General features: G+C 42.7%; 1 long non-coding RNA gene across 2 annotated transcripts; it reads right to left on the minus strand.

The window, feature by feature from the left end:
- Positions 1-672: 672 nt before the first annotated feature.
- Positions 673-6789, minus strand: LOC134464642 (uncharacterized). Of its 2 annotated transcripts, none has more exons than XR_010037986.1 (4): positions 6573-6789; positions 6165-6232; positions 2848-2957; positions 673-1007 (listed from the first exon to the last, which is right to left on the minus strand). It is a non-coding gene; the product is annotated as an uncharacterized LOC134464642 (long non-coding RNA). The 2 variants fall into 2 exon arrangements; XR_010037985.1 differs by having other exon boundaries at positions 673-1010; positions 6573-6788.
- Positions 6790-14102: the final 7313 nt, after the last annotated feature.

Raw genomic sequence — 14102 nt, forward strand, 5'->3', positions numbered from 1 at the left:
CATTTATGTACATGCCTTTATCACGCTAGGTGTTATTAGCTTCTTCCCCAAAGCTGTTACAACAATGAATTCACACTTACTGGACAATGTTCATCTATTAACGACTGTGCACCTTGCAGGGAAGCTCAAATCTCAGAATACTTTGTATAATGACAATAAAGGCTTTCTATTCTATTCTATTACTTATTACAACTTAGTCTTGCCTGGTTACCATCCTAATCACGAGTGAGATTGTCTTTCAGATCGAAACGATTGTGGAAGCTGAGGATTTCCCAGGCTAACATGTGACGGGCATGTTGCCATATCTGTGATGTTGCCAAAGTTGCCGAAATTACTTAGGCTGACGTTAGGTTAAACTGCCCTACAAAAGGTAAACAGCAGTGCCAACAATGAAACTGAGGGGAAAAAAATGCCTTCAAAGACTTGGTAGGTTGGATATTGTAGTTACTGCAAATTTGACATAGCAATATTTGTAAAACAGGGCACATTTTGACCATAACTCTTAGTCACAAGATAAAGGTGTGTTATGAATATAATTTTCAGAATGAACACGGTAATGAATCTACGGTAATTGGTTACTGCACTTTGCCTTTGTAAGGCAGTATACTTCTTTCAACATAATATAATAGACACAAATCTACTGCAAAACAACTATTAGGCCAACTTTAAATTACTGCTAAATCCCAGCTAAAATCATATTATAACAGACAATTATTTTGTTGAATGTTCTTTCTTTAATTGCTTATTTTACATTTACATTTAATCATATTTCAAGCTTTGTCGGCCGCAGAAGGGGGGGTCACGAAGGGAGAACCGGCCACTATCGGTCACTCGCTGGCTGGGCTTGCTGGCATCAATGAAATACGCCAGTAAGGCGCGCACTTCTCCATCTCAGACAGAGCACAACAAATGTGCACTTGTTTCCCCATCAGACACAAGGCTGGCATCAGCTCCTTTGAGGTAGTTGAGGTCGTCCTCCTCCAGGACATCCTGCGCCACCAGCACCACTGCTTGAAAAGCAAAAAAAAAAAATAGGGCAGTTTTAAACAATGTGTTAAACATTAAAAAAATATGTACAGTTCAAAACCCACACTCAGGCTTGTTTACCATGAACATGCCGAAGAACGGGTCACATGAGATAATACAGCAGGATTTCCACAAGATTATCCAGCAGATCAACCAAGCATAGTTCAATTGTGGTTTATCCACAGGAGTACAGTAGCTGTCATAGTAATATCCCTTACAAAAATTAACCATGGTTCTACTATTTAACTTTGATACAGTATTTGCCATAAACCATGGTTCCCCCAAACCACATGTTTTAAAACTATGGTCCCCCCCACGTTTCCTTATGCTTGCATCTCTTAAAGGATTTATCCGGAGTTGGAACAAGTTTGCCTGATTTTTGCATGTTCGGGATGAAATACAGTCACTCTAGAACAAAATCAAGGCAAAAGGATGCGTTTTGAGAAAGTTTGATAATATCACGTTAGCCTCGTTAGCCATATCAGCTATGCAATATGAAAGATGCGGGCATCGTTTTTCGACGGTTACACACATTTCAAAAACACAACATTTTAAAGTCTTGCACAGCTCAAAACAACGTCACACTTACCTAGTAATATGTTGAGGGTATCCACACATAAACCAAAGTGTCCAAAGTCCTTCATGTATTCTTGAAAGGTCTGCAGAATGTGTTTTGTGAAGCTACTACCTTGAGAATATCTAAATTACGGTCAGGACAACTATTTGACACTAAAGTCCACCAAGTAGATTGCCGAGTGCGTCGCACCATCAGCTGTGGTTACTCGCTATGGAAATAATCATAGCTGATGGTGCGACACACTCGGCAATCTACTTGGTGGGCTTTAGTGTCAAATAGTTGTCTTGGCCGTAATTTAGATATTCTCAAGGTAGTAGCTTCACAAAACACATTCTGCAGACCTTTCAAGAATACATGAAGGACTTTGGACACTTTGGTTTATGTGTGGATACCCTCAACATATTACGAGGTAAGTGTGACGTTTTTTTGAGCTGTGCAAGACTTTAAAATTTTGTGTTTTTGAAATGTGTGTAACCGCCGAAAAACGATGCCCGCATCTTTCATATTGCATAGCTGATATGGCTAACGAGGCTAACGTGATATTATCAAACTTTCTCAAAACGCATCCTTTTGCCTTGATTTTGCTCTAGAGTGACTGTATTTCATCCCAAACATGCAAAAATCAGGCAAACTTGTTCCAACTCCGGATAAATCCTTTAAGCCTGGTTTAGACTCGTCCTTTAGTTGGAGGACACGTACCGTCAGCAGGGTAACGGCAGATCAAGTACCCAAACAGCCACCACGCCATCCCTTTTAGCGCTGAATAGACCCCTTGCCGCGATCAACGTATATTTCTACCAGTTTGAATTGTTCACGATCTGCCACTGCCCCCCCACTGACAGTATGTGTCCCCCAACTGATGGAGGAGTCTTTTTTTAAAAAGATATTATTGTCTTCATAATGACAGTACAGTGCAGATGGTGACAGGAAGCAAGTTGGGAGAGAGAGATGGGGAAGGGCTGGCAAAGGACCCGGGCCAGGAATTGAACCCGGGTCGGTCGCATTGCAAACGAGTGCCCTACCATATGCTCCATGGTAGGGCCTGACGGAGGAGTCAAAACAGACCTTTAGTGTTGGCTGCCCATTTGCAAATACCTTGTACCAAATGCGGTCGTTCTAAAAACTAACAATAGTACTCGGAAGAAAGAAAGGGGATATTGGCTAATTGCCCCCTGAAGTGAAGTAGTGACAAAAGAAAGTGATGGCAGTTGTATGATGGGGTTGCTAGTTGTGGTTTTACCTACCCGCTCACGTCTGCTCATCAGCTTTTTCCTTTTTTTCTCACGTCATCAGTCTTCCCCGCAAGGCCCAGTTGTTTGACTTTTAAGATTCTCAAAGAATCTATTTCAGGCTTCTGCGAGACAGAAAGAAACTGAGTTAGTCTTTTTTATACATCATGATCACATAAATGAGTTATGAGTAAACTCTCTGGTCCCCAGCTCTACCCAGAATCCTTACTAGCCTGGATGATGGCCTTGGTGACCTCGTCACTATTAGGTAATCTACAGCTGAACAGAAAACGTACAATGCTGTACACAAGTTTTCATTACTTTATGACTAAACATGTAATGGTGATCCAAATATACAGTGCACAGCAATAATGATTACACCCCTGTTGAAAAGTAACATTGTGACTAATATATATTTTTTTTAAAACACATAGGTTGTTCCCAAAATGATTATAGAGTAAGTGTAAAAAAAAAAAAAAAAAATCAGCTTATGGCAGAAAAGTAAGGTCAGTAGTATAACTTGAATGACATATTTCTCAATTTTTTTGTGTAATTATGCTATGTTAAACTGTCTGAGAAGGGGCGTGCTGGCCCGAAACGTCTTGAAATTGAAATGGATTTAAAGGGAGGTCATCGTTGTGTGTGTTTCATCCTTGCCTTACATTGAACTTTTACATTATGAGTCCACACCAGGCCAAAATAGACGTGTGTGAGATTTGAATGAAATCATGTGGAGAGTATGTATCATGATCTGCTTCAGTAGTCACAGTACATGTCGACAAGCATGTTTCTTTTGGTGAAATTCAGCTTCCTCCTGTTGATGGCATCCACACAGCCCCAAGCCGTGCAACTCACTACCATGCTTGACTTTAAGCATGGGCACTTTTCTTTGTTGAGAAGGATACAGCTGATACTAGGGGGGGGGGGGGGTTGGCCAGACTTATGATAAGGTCAAGGGGGTGTTTGGAGGCTTGTGATGAGGCCAAGGGGGCGTTTGCTCAAAAAAGGTTGAGAACTAGAGGTGCACCGAAATGAAAATTTGTGGCCGAAACCGAAACCGAAAAATAATTAATCACTTGGCCGAATACCGAAACCGAAACCGAATATTACAGTTCAGTCAAAAGTGATCAAAAGTTAGGTTTTTCACTATTTTTGAATATTGCTGAAATAATTGTTTATTGGATGTGCACGAATATTCGAATGTTCAAGTATTCGTTTTCCTTTCGAATTTAGAATAGTCCTGTCGAATAAAAAAAATCCAGCCAGTAAAAAAAAAATCTGTGTTGGCCTCCCTAGCAGTGTTAAGTGACAAATGAAAAGTACTGCAGGGTTACATTAAATTAACCCAGTAGCTCCCCTGTATTCTAATTGCTCTGGTAAGTGTAGATATGATGCTCGTCTTTCATTTCCAACTCGTCAAAGGCGAGTGTGTCTGAAAGTGTCCCGCCCCCCGCCGACACGACACACACACAGCCAGGGAGAAGCCACGCATCTCGTGCATTTCGGGAATGGGCATTGGGCATTCATAAATAAATCGTTGACACTGTAAATCTGCAATTGGTGATGGTTTTGTAAACATGGACTGTCATCTGTAACTGTTCGGGAATAATGTCACATCAATTTGCGTCTGATTTGGCCAGCGTAAACTTCTGCAAGGTAAGCTACTTGTAGCTGTCAGTCAGTGTCAACAATGGCAGGTTATTTCAATATCTCTAACGCTAATACTGATAAGCTAACAAGCGAAGTAAACTAGCTGAGCACTCTTAGCTGAGGCGATTTTATCTGGCTTACTACACTATAATCTGCAACTATTTGGGGGTCGTTTCATATGGCGTTGCTTCGGATTTGTAAAACAAACTTTGTAAAAGCCACCCCCTGTAGCCGTGCGAATCGGGATACTCTCTGTCAACAATGTCAATTGCTAACTAGTTCTAATGCAGCCCAACTAGCGAACAGCTGTTCAGTGGGGTTTACTTTGCCGTGCCACGAGAATGGAAGGAGGGTAAGGGAATGATAAATATTTCTTGTCACGGACGCACAGACTCCTCTTCCAGTGAACGTGCTGCTGGACGTTCAGAGGTGTACACTCGACAGCATTTTCTAGCTATTGCTCCCCCCTGGTGCTGTAGATGGAAGGCCACTGTAAATAAGTATTGAACTCTTTATGATACGTCGGCGGAATTTAGGCTACACGTCTCAAGGGATGACAGTGGGAGTCCCTCAGTTAGCAAACGCACGTCTTTTTTTCCGATTTTTGAATAACATTCCAATAGTGGCCATCGAATTTCCAATAGTGTTTTTGGCAGAAATGCACATCCAAATGTTTTGACATGTTTTGGAAAGAAAATAAATGTGTATTTGATGTCTTCAAATGTTAGAGTAGAACTGAAATTAGTTTAATTAATGCCCATTTTCAATTCATTTTCTATTCGGCCTCTCAATTGGCTTTCGGCCGAAAACCGAAAGTGTCTTTTTTTGCGTTTTCGGCCGAATATTTTCGGCGGCCAAATTTTCGGTGCACCTCTATTGACAACCACTGATCTAAAGCTAATTTGTTTATCATGGTGTCATTAGATCACAGTACATGGTTCCAGTAACCCATATCCTTAGTTTGTTTGACTCTGATGAGACCATGATAAACAATTTTGCATTAGTAGATGGTGTCAAGCATGTGTGGTGGTAAAAAGTGATTTGTACAAAGAAAAGTGCCACATGCTTAAAGTCAATCATGGTAGTAGGACCCAAATGTTTCGGACCTGTACGGATGCCATCAACAGTAGGAAGCTGAATTTCACCACTAGAAACATGCTTGTTAACATGTACTGTGACTACTGAATATCATCAGATCATGATACTCTCCATAGGATTTCATTCAAATCTCATACACATCTCGTTTAGCTAGGTCCAGACTCGAAATGTAAAAGTTCGATGTAAGGCAAGGATGAAATGCACAGCGATGACCTCCCTTTTAATCTCTTTCAAATTCGTGAAGATGCAGGCCAACACGGCCCCTCCATAGACAGTTTAACATAGGAGTGTACTCACCTTTGCACCAGCATAATTTCACAACAATGGACAAATATGTCATTCAAGTTATACTATTGACCTTAATTTTCTGCAGTAAGCTGAAAAGATGTTGTATTACACTTACTCTATGGTCATTTTGGAAATAGCTTGTGTGTTTATTGAAATATTGTTCAAAATGTCATTTTTTCGATAGGAGTGTACTCATCAACATATATATGGTCATCTGGTTGCATTACATCTTTCTCTATTAATAGCACTTTGATCACAGAAGTATGGGCTGACATGCTCAGAGTAAACCTGTTTACCTGGCCTGTGGTCCAAGTCGTCACTGCAACTCTTCCTCCAACGCACGATGTGTTCGCCTCACTCATGCCTGATGAAAAAAAAAAAAAAGATAACACAATCACATATTGTTATGCTAAGAAATTTCAATGTGATTCACTAGCCCAAATGGGATAAATGTAGAGAAAGAATTTCCCCTAGGGGACCAAAATTGGCTCCAATCCAAATTGGCTAAAAAAAATACTGTTACAAACAGTGGACAATTGTTTCTTGAATTTCCCACAGGATGAATAAAGTGCTTAGTAATACAGTGAATAAAGTACCTTATCTGTAAAAGACAGCCTGAACCCTACTGATGCTTTCTCTAGTTTGACGATGAGAACCTCAGGGTTATTTGAGATGGTTAAAATGGAAATTGCACGGATAAAGACCGACAGGTCCTGAGGAACTCCGGAGGGTTCTGGGTTCCATTGGAGGGTTGGGGTTGCGGGGTGTTGATATTGCATTGCAACCACCGTCTCCTGGAGTGTCTCATGTCATTCATGGAGCTGCGGATGTAGAATAGAGTAAAGTACTTTTTATCATGGTAATTCCAAACAAAATTAAGGTGTTTATCAGCTTACATAAATACACAATTACAAAACCAAAACATGCAGAGGCCTTATACACATCATCAGTCTTACACACACACACACACACATTCTCTCTCTCTCTCTCTCTCTCTCTCTCTCTCTCTCTCTCTCTCTCTCTCTCACACACACACACACACAGTCCTAGATGGGCATCATGTCATCCATACGATGTCATCAATTACCCTACAACAAAACACATTCTTAAATTCACAGTTTCTCGTTCTCTTCTTTCTGGCACAGAAGTCTCTAGCTCTATGTGTGCCTTGGAGCAAGAGCAACGGCAGGGCATGTATAGCCTACTCCTGTTCTGTCAAATAACATCGGAGGGGGCTTCTTTACCTATGCCCCGTTCATAACGACACATGCTGTGACCATCTCTTATCTTACAGAAAGGCAATTGAGAGCGTGTGTTTTTCGCTTGGTCAAGGGGGACAAATCATATATTAGAACAATACATCCACACTTTCAAGACTATACAAGGTGATAACTTAGTTGTGTACGACATCCAGACACACGTGTCCATGTCATTAACTTTTAGATATCATGGAAAATAAGCTTTATGTCAAACAAATCTGCCAATCAGTTCGTTAACCAAATATTAGTCTCCTCCTCGCCAGTTAAAATGTAGCAGGTTGCCAAATGTTGTCGCAATTTCAAAATCTAGCCCCTGCAGATATCCGACGTCATATATCCAATGTCAGTAAAACGTTTATGCATACATTCATTCGTGACACCGTATCACTTGCCCCAAGGTTTAGTATTAGGTGGTGGCAGGCTAGCTAACTAGCTAACGTTAACATCTGCCTACCAGCATAGTCTCTGCTACCAGACCGAAAAAGCAAGGCTAGCTAACATGCTAAGATAACCGTCCTTGTTTAGTGGATAGTACAAGGCGCTGGTTAGTTAGCAAGTTAGCTATACGGTCAGTTAGAAAACATTAGGAAAGTTAAACATTACAATATTCAGGCATGCTTTAATTTTGATCTAGAGCTACTTTAAGACAATACACCGTATGTTCCTCTAATCTGTTACTTCAACTTACCTCAGAATGTCTTATAGTCTGGTCCATCCTCATCATGAAATGACCTCGAACAACCTCGCCAGCCATCATTCGCCATCTCACAGGGCACCGTCTCGGAGAGTCCGCATAGTCCCATAGCCTAGAGCTAGAACTAAATAAGGTTTTTGATGGCTTAACAAGTCTGCAACAGATTTCTGGAAAGTCTGTGATAAAGATGCTGCCAACTAACGTACGACAGAAATCCAGATAGGAAGCGGCGGGCTGCCTCGCAGAGCTTCATAACGGCAGAGGGAGGGCCAACATTCTATTCAATGCAGAGCCATCTAATATCAGAGTTACGCCACTCCCATAGACCTCTATGGACCAATCTTTCCACAGCAATGGCGGCTCTCATGGAGCCTCACGGAGAGTTAACATGGAAATCCCCATTGACTTTAGTTCTATTAGAAGTTACTTAGTTCCAGGAGGTGGCGGTATAACACAGAAAATGTGGTAAAGGTCATGTAATTTGTTTGTACTTAATCTTTGTTTGGTATGTGATGGTTCTGTGTTAGTTTCCAAGAACAGAAGTTTACTGTTAAGAAACATTTTAATCAACGCGAATCACATCACCAACCGACTTCCTGGTCCCCGGTTTGCGCAACTCTGTTATTAGATGGCTCTGATTTAATGCAGCACACGTCATTCAAAATACCGGTATCCGGTCAAAATATCTCCGTATTCTCCAAACACAAATCCGGAGGCAAAATATGCCAAGATTTTCACGGATTCTTAAAAAGTCGGGAAATGGTCGAAATCTGGTCCGAATATGCCGCGTGTCATAAAAGATATCCAGTCAAAATATCTCCGGATTCAAGCCGATTTTGCCCAGTGATGGAGGGGCCCTATACGTAGATGGTTTGCCCTGGGGCCCTGTGTGCAATTGTTCCGCCACTGACTGCTGGGGCGGGGGCTGGATGCGGAATAATTCAGAGGCGAATGCAGAAAAGAAAAAGGGGAAAAACAAAGCTAAAGGTGATCCCAGGTAGCAAAAACCGTTAAGAACAGTCGGCCCGGTCTTGGCAGAATGTCGGCACTGTCGGCGGAGAGTCGGCTCGGCTGGAACACTGGTTACCGTGACTCAGCCAACACTTCATAGAACACTGAAAATAACTGTCACTTCATGCAGTAACTGAACCAACACTCTGCCGCCACTGAAAATAACTGTCAGTCTCATGCAGTAACTGAGCCAACACTGAGCCGACACTGTCGGCATACGGTAATATGGCCATTATTGGGCCGCGGACAAAGCCAAAATCGGGCCGACTGTTATCACTCACGAAAAAAGGATCGGACCAACAATGGGCCAGATAAACTTTGCTACCTGGGATGGCTAAGCGCACTTTTCATCTTGATGGCCTGGCTAGAACAGACCAAGGATTCTGGCTCTCAACCCGTAGACAAGAAGTGATTTTAGATTTATATTTTCATTACACTTTAGCTGACACTTTTATCTGAAGAGACAGGGTACATCACAGACATCATATATGAAGACTAGATACGTCATCGCGTATTTCAAGCGCGTCCGCACAGGTCGGCCATATTAGCGCAGCCTAAACTCTCCACAGACCCCCGTTACACCTGAAGTAAACTGAAGAATTGAAACGTCGAGATACTTAAAAATGTATACTGTTGCTTCGCTGAAATATTGACACCTGTATATAAATGGTAGGGCTCCTTAAAACTTAAATGTAGACTGGGGTAAAACGCCCAAGAGATGCATTAGCCTAGTCCAAACATTTAGATAGACCTACAGCAAATACACATTTTAACCATTGCAGTGCATTACGTTGACGGCATGGATATATTCATTGCACCAAATTAAAGACGACAGAGATGACGTAGCCTACGGGAAGAGAGATGTACAGCGCAACAAGTTCATTCTAGCTGGATGGCTTTAGCGTCACGACTCATTTTGAACACAAGGTGGAGCTGTCGAAACCAAAGCATATACTACAAGTGAACGTTTATTTGTTATTTTACTGAAAATATAAAAGATTACGTTGTGCATTTGTTTATGGGATCTATTTAATTACATGAATAAGCCTACTGAACTATATTATATATGATTTTAGACCTATGCACATAATAATATAATGTAGGCCTAATATAGGCCCTAATATAATAATATTGTGAATATTCATCACTATGCAGTATCAACATATACTTTCGTTTGGAATTTTTTATACTGTATAAAAAAACAACCCTTTCGAAAATCGATATAAATTTGAGGGAATTATGGCCATCTGAAGAGTATACAGCACCCAAAACTCACTGCAACTGGTTGAGCCAGAAGGCTGCTTTAACATGGCCGCCATGCGCGGACGTTCGACTTGCATGACGGGAACGCGGACGACGCATCTAGTCTTCATATATGATGTCTGTGGGGTACATGGTATGGGGCACCTAAGTCACGCCCTCTACTTCCTGGTTCATGTGGCAATAAGTGGCAAAAAATTGAATGGAAGTGAACGTGGCGAGTCGTGGTGGATTTGTGGTGCATAGGTGGAGGTCCAAGGTTTGGATTGGTGTCAAAAACACAAATTTTCAAGCCCAGTAATTATTTTTTCACTCCCCCTGCCCCATGAACCAGGAAGTAGAGGGCGTGACTTAGGTGCCCCATTGGTTACAGTCCCTGGAGCAATGTGGGGTTAGGTGCCTTGCTCAAGGGCACTTCAGCCAAGGAGGCAAGAAGGGATTGGTAAGAGTGGGTATTAATCACTCAACGGCGCATTGCGCCTGCCTCTTCCTTCAAGAGTCTTTAAAAGAACTGTCATGTTACACAAACTCACATACACCTGACGAAGACCAGACTGCATGGTCGAAACGTTGTGTTAATAAACCTGGAGCAGCAACAGTGTGCAGACCTTCCTTCTTTTCATGTTTAATCGTATTTAAGTCCGGCACCTGTCCAATCTGGATGTGCGCGCTCTCCAAAACGCTAAGGGTGGGTATTAAACCTGCAACCTTGTGATCTTACAGTACAACCCTCTAATGATTATAACACGGCTGCTTGTGAGGTGATGCCTATGGTTGAATGTCAGGACTGTAAATGGTCCAATGTGTGCGTGCGTTTTTGTTGTTGTTTTTTTTTAGGCTCAACTTGATGAAAAGAATGGTCGTTGCCTACTCGGAACTTCATGCAGTTACTATTAATAAGACCAACGATGACCCTAATGAAGGCGTAAGCCGAAACGTTGGTCTTATTAAAAGTAACTGCATGAATTTCCGAGTGTGCGACGACCATTCTTTTCATCAAGTTGAACCTAATTGTCCGCCATACGCACCTCACACGGTGTGCATTTACTGAAACCCGAAGAAAGAAAATACATTTTTAGGGCCTTTTCTTGTTGTTTGGCCCAGGGGCCCATGGAGTCATAGTCCGTTCCTGGTTGCAGGTGGGATGAAACTTTGACGGTAGGGACACATAGACGCAAATTTGGCCAGGCGAAGCGAACTTCGCCATTCATTCCTAGAGGCAAAGGCAAGCGAAAAGGAGCGAAGCGAAGCAAAATCATTAAACCAAGTCTAATATTAAGCAAATGAGGAGCGAATTCGCCTGCGGTGGCCCAATCAGATCAACAACACAATTGTTCCATTCCATTTGATCCACCGCGACGACCTGATGACGGTTGAGCTATCAATGAATTTCGCCTCTCTTCGCCTCGCTCGCTTCGCCTGCTATGTGTCCCTACCGTAAGGTTCATGTAGTTTAGGCAGTGCTGAAACAATTGCACACAGGACCCTAAGGGCAAACCACCTATAGGACCTCTCCATACAGCCTGCCATGGTCACAATAAGGCCCCCGACACCAATACAGGAGGGCCCTGGGCCCCGGGGCAAATGACCTGCTTGTCTCCCCTTATAGCTCCGCCCCTGGTACTAGGCTACTTTGATGAAGGAGAAAAGAAGAACATTCTACCATTTAGGCACAGGTAATTGGAGTGCTTCTGGGTCTTCACCTTTTTCCTTTTTCCTTGGCACTCAAGGTTGCAATTTTTTTACTTTTTTATTTTTCTACAATTGGACAGCATTTGGACCAACATTCTACCATGTTGGCTCACAAGTCCACATTCGGATGAAGAAAAAAAAAATCAGAAATGGGTCATTGAGGTCCAAGGCCAATTGTGTTCTTGATTATTTGGTTATTATGTAATGACTTGTTTTTATCATGAAAACCAGCCAAGACCAAGGGTTTTTTTTTGCTCAAGGCTTTTCAACAAGAATTGAGGCCTAATCTTCTCTTGGGAAGCAATCTTATGGGATAAACAAACATTTTCCTCAGTCCGTTTTCTGAAATGAGTTTATTCACCACCATTGGTGAATCTACATGAACAAACACGACGTTGAGAGCTATCATAAATAACGTTTTCAGAAAATCTCCACCAGCTCACCCTGACTTTTGTGATGCACAGATCTGACTTTTTAACAGTAAAATGGAATCCATTCAGATGCACGCACGCACGCACCCTGTACGTACGTACGTACGCACGCACCCATGCACGCACGCATGCACGCAGCAATGTAAATCGAATTGATTGATGGAAATCCAGCATACAACTGAATGCTACTGTGTGTGTGTGTGTGTGTGTGTGTGTGTGTGTGTGTGTGTGTGTGTGTGTGTGTGTGTGTGTGTGTGTGTGTGTGTGTGTGTGTTTCAGATTGAACGTGTCTACTTTGATGGAGACAGGAGGAACATAGGCTACTTTGTATGCTACCTGTGATGGATGAGACCCTTTAAAAACAAGCACTGAGAAATGGGAGGGGAGAGGGGGAGAGAGGGAGAGGAGAGGAGAAGAGAGGAGAGAGGGAGAGGAGAAGAGAGGAGAGAGGGAGAGGAGAGAAGGATACATTATATATTTATAACAAAACAGACATGCACACACGCACACGACACATACAGACACACACACACACACACACACACACACACACACACGCACACGCACACGCACACGCACACGCACACACACACACACACACACACACGCGCGCGCACACGCACACGCACACGCACACACACACACACACACACACACGACACAACGCGCACACACAGTGCCTCTCAAACAAAAGTCAATACTTGACTTAGAGCATACAGTATTTCGAGTGGAGGCTTCATCATTGATGCATCAATGGAAAACCCATTTACCAGAAGCCAGCTAGGTAGCGAGAGGACAGTACCATAGTCTTGAAGACTATTCATAAAGTCATAAAGTCAGAGTCGTATTGGCCATTAACCCAAAGTAAAGATACTTTTACTTGAGTATATATTTTTTCTCTACTGTTTCCACCTCTGATCCCATGAACGTATATGTGTGTGGGCTACTTTTTTCTCCTTTGGTCGAGCAGTGATATAGAGTGGGGGAGAAAAGAGCATTTATATTTGTTTCTCCAGCAGCTAGGCATTCTGAATGATCCTTAAATGTCCTCCAGAAGGCAGAAGCTCATACGCATACTACATGGGAAGGTTCCAGAGCAATCTTGTCCGCCATTCTGAGTGTGTGTTCATGCAACTGTCCAAGAAATTTCCCTTCAAAGTGTGGTCTACCACATAATAAAGTGTGGCCTACCACATAATAAAGTGTGGCCTACCAGTTTGGATCAAATGTTCTGTAGTCTGAAAATCCTGTTTTTCAGTTAGATTGAGGGGCCACCCCCAGAATTTGTTAGTGTTCGTAGCCATATGTCATAAAGATGTAGTGCCAGAGAGAGTAGAGAGAGAGAGGTTCCATTGGCCCATTGTTTCCGGGTTCTATTATTGGGGGGGAAATCCCCCTTTAGGCAGACCTAGGCAGACCTAAGGACTGTTCTATTCAATGCTAGGAGCATTATGACACGCCCCTTTAGGCAGACCGGAACCTGGTCATGTTAGGTGCCCATAGAACCCTATTATGTTGGCATATCTCTATACTTTAAGAATCTCTGGTAGTGCTGTTGCAACTGAGGTGTTCCTGCGCAGTCTGCCACTCGGGGCTCGCACTCGCCACCTACCAGTCAACTCTCCAGTTCGGGCATGGGAGCCACAGCACGATAGCGCTGAGCTAAAGGGCAGGTGCGACATCTCAGTGCAACCGATACTGTATGAGGCTTTGGGAGGGAGGTTTACTAACATTACACACCACACTCTGTTAGCCTACCAGTTCGGGCATGGGAGCCACAGCACGATACCGCTGAGCTAAAGGTCCAGTCCGATAGCTCAGCGATACCTATACCAGGGGTTCCCAAACTTAAACATGCCAAGGCCCCCCATACACCGGTAGATTCCA

The sequence above is a fragment of the Engraulis encrasicolus genome, chromosome 15, assembly GCF_034702125.1.
Source record: "Engraulis encrasicolus isolate BLACKSEA-1 chromosome 15, IST_EnEncr_1.0, whole genome shotgun sequence".
NCBI classification, from domain to species: domain Eukaryota; kingdom Metazoa; phylum Chordata; class Actinopteri; order Clupeiformes; family Engraulidae; genus Engraulis; species Engraulis encrasicolus.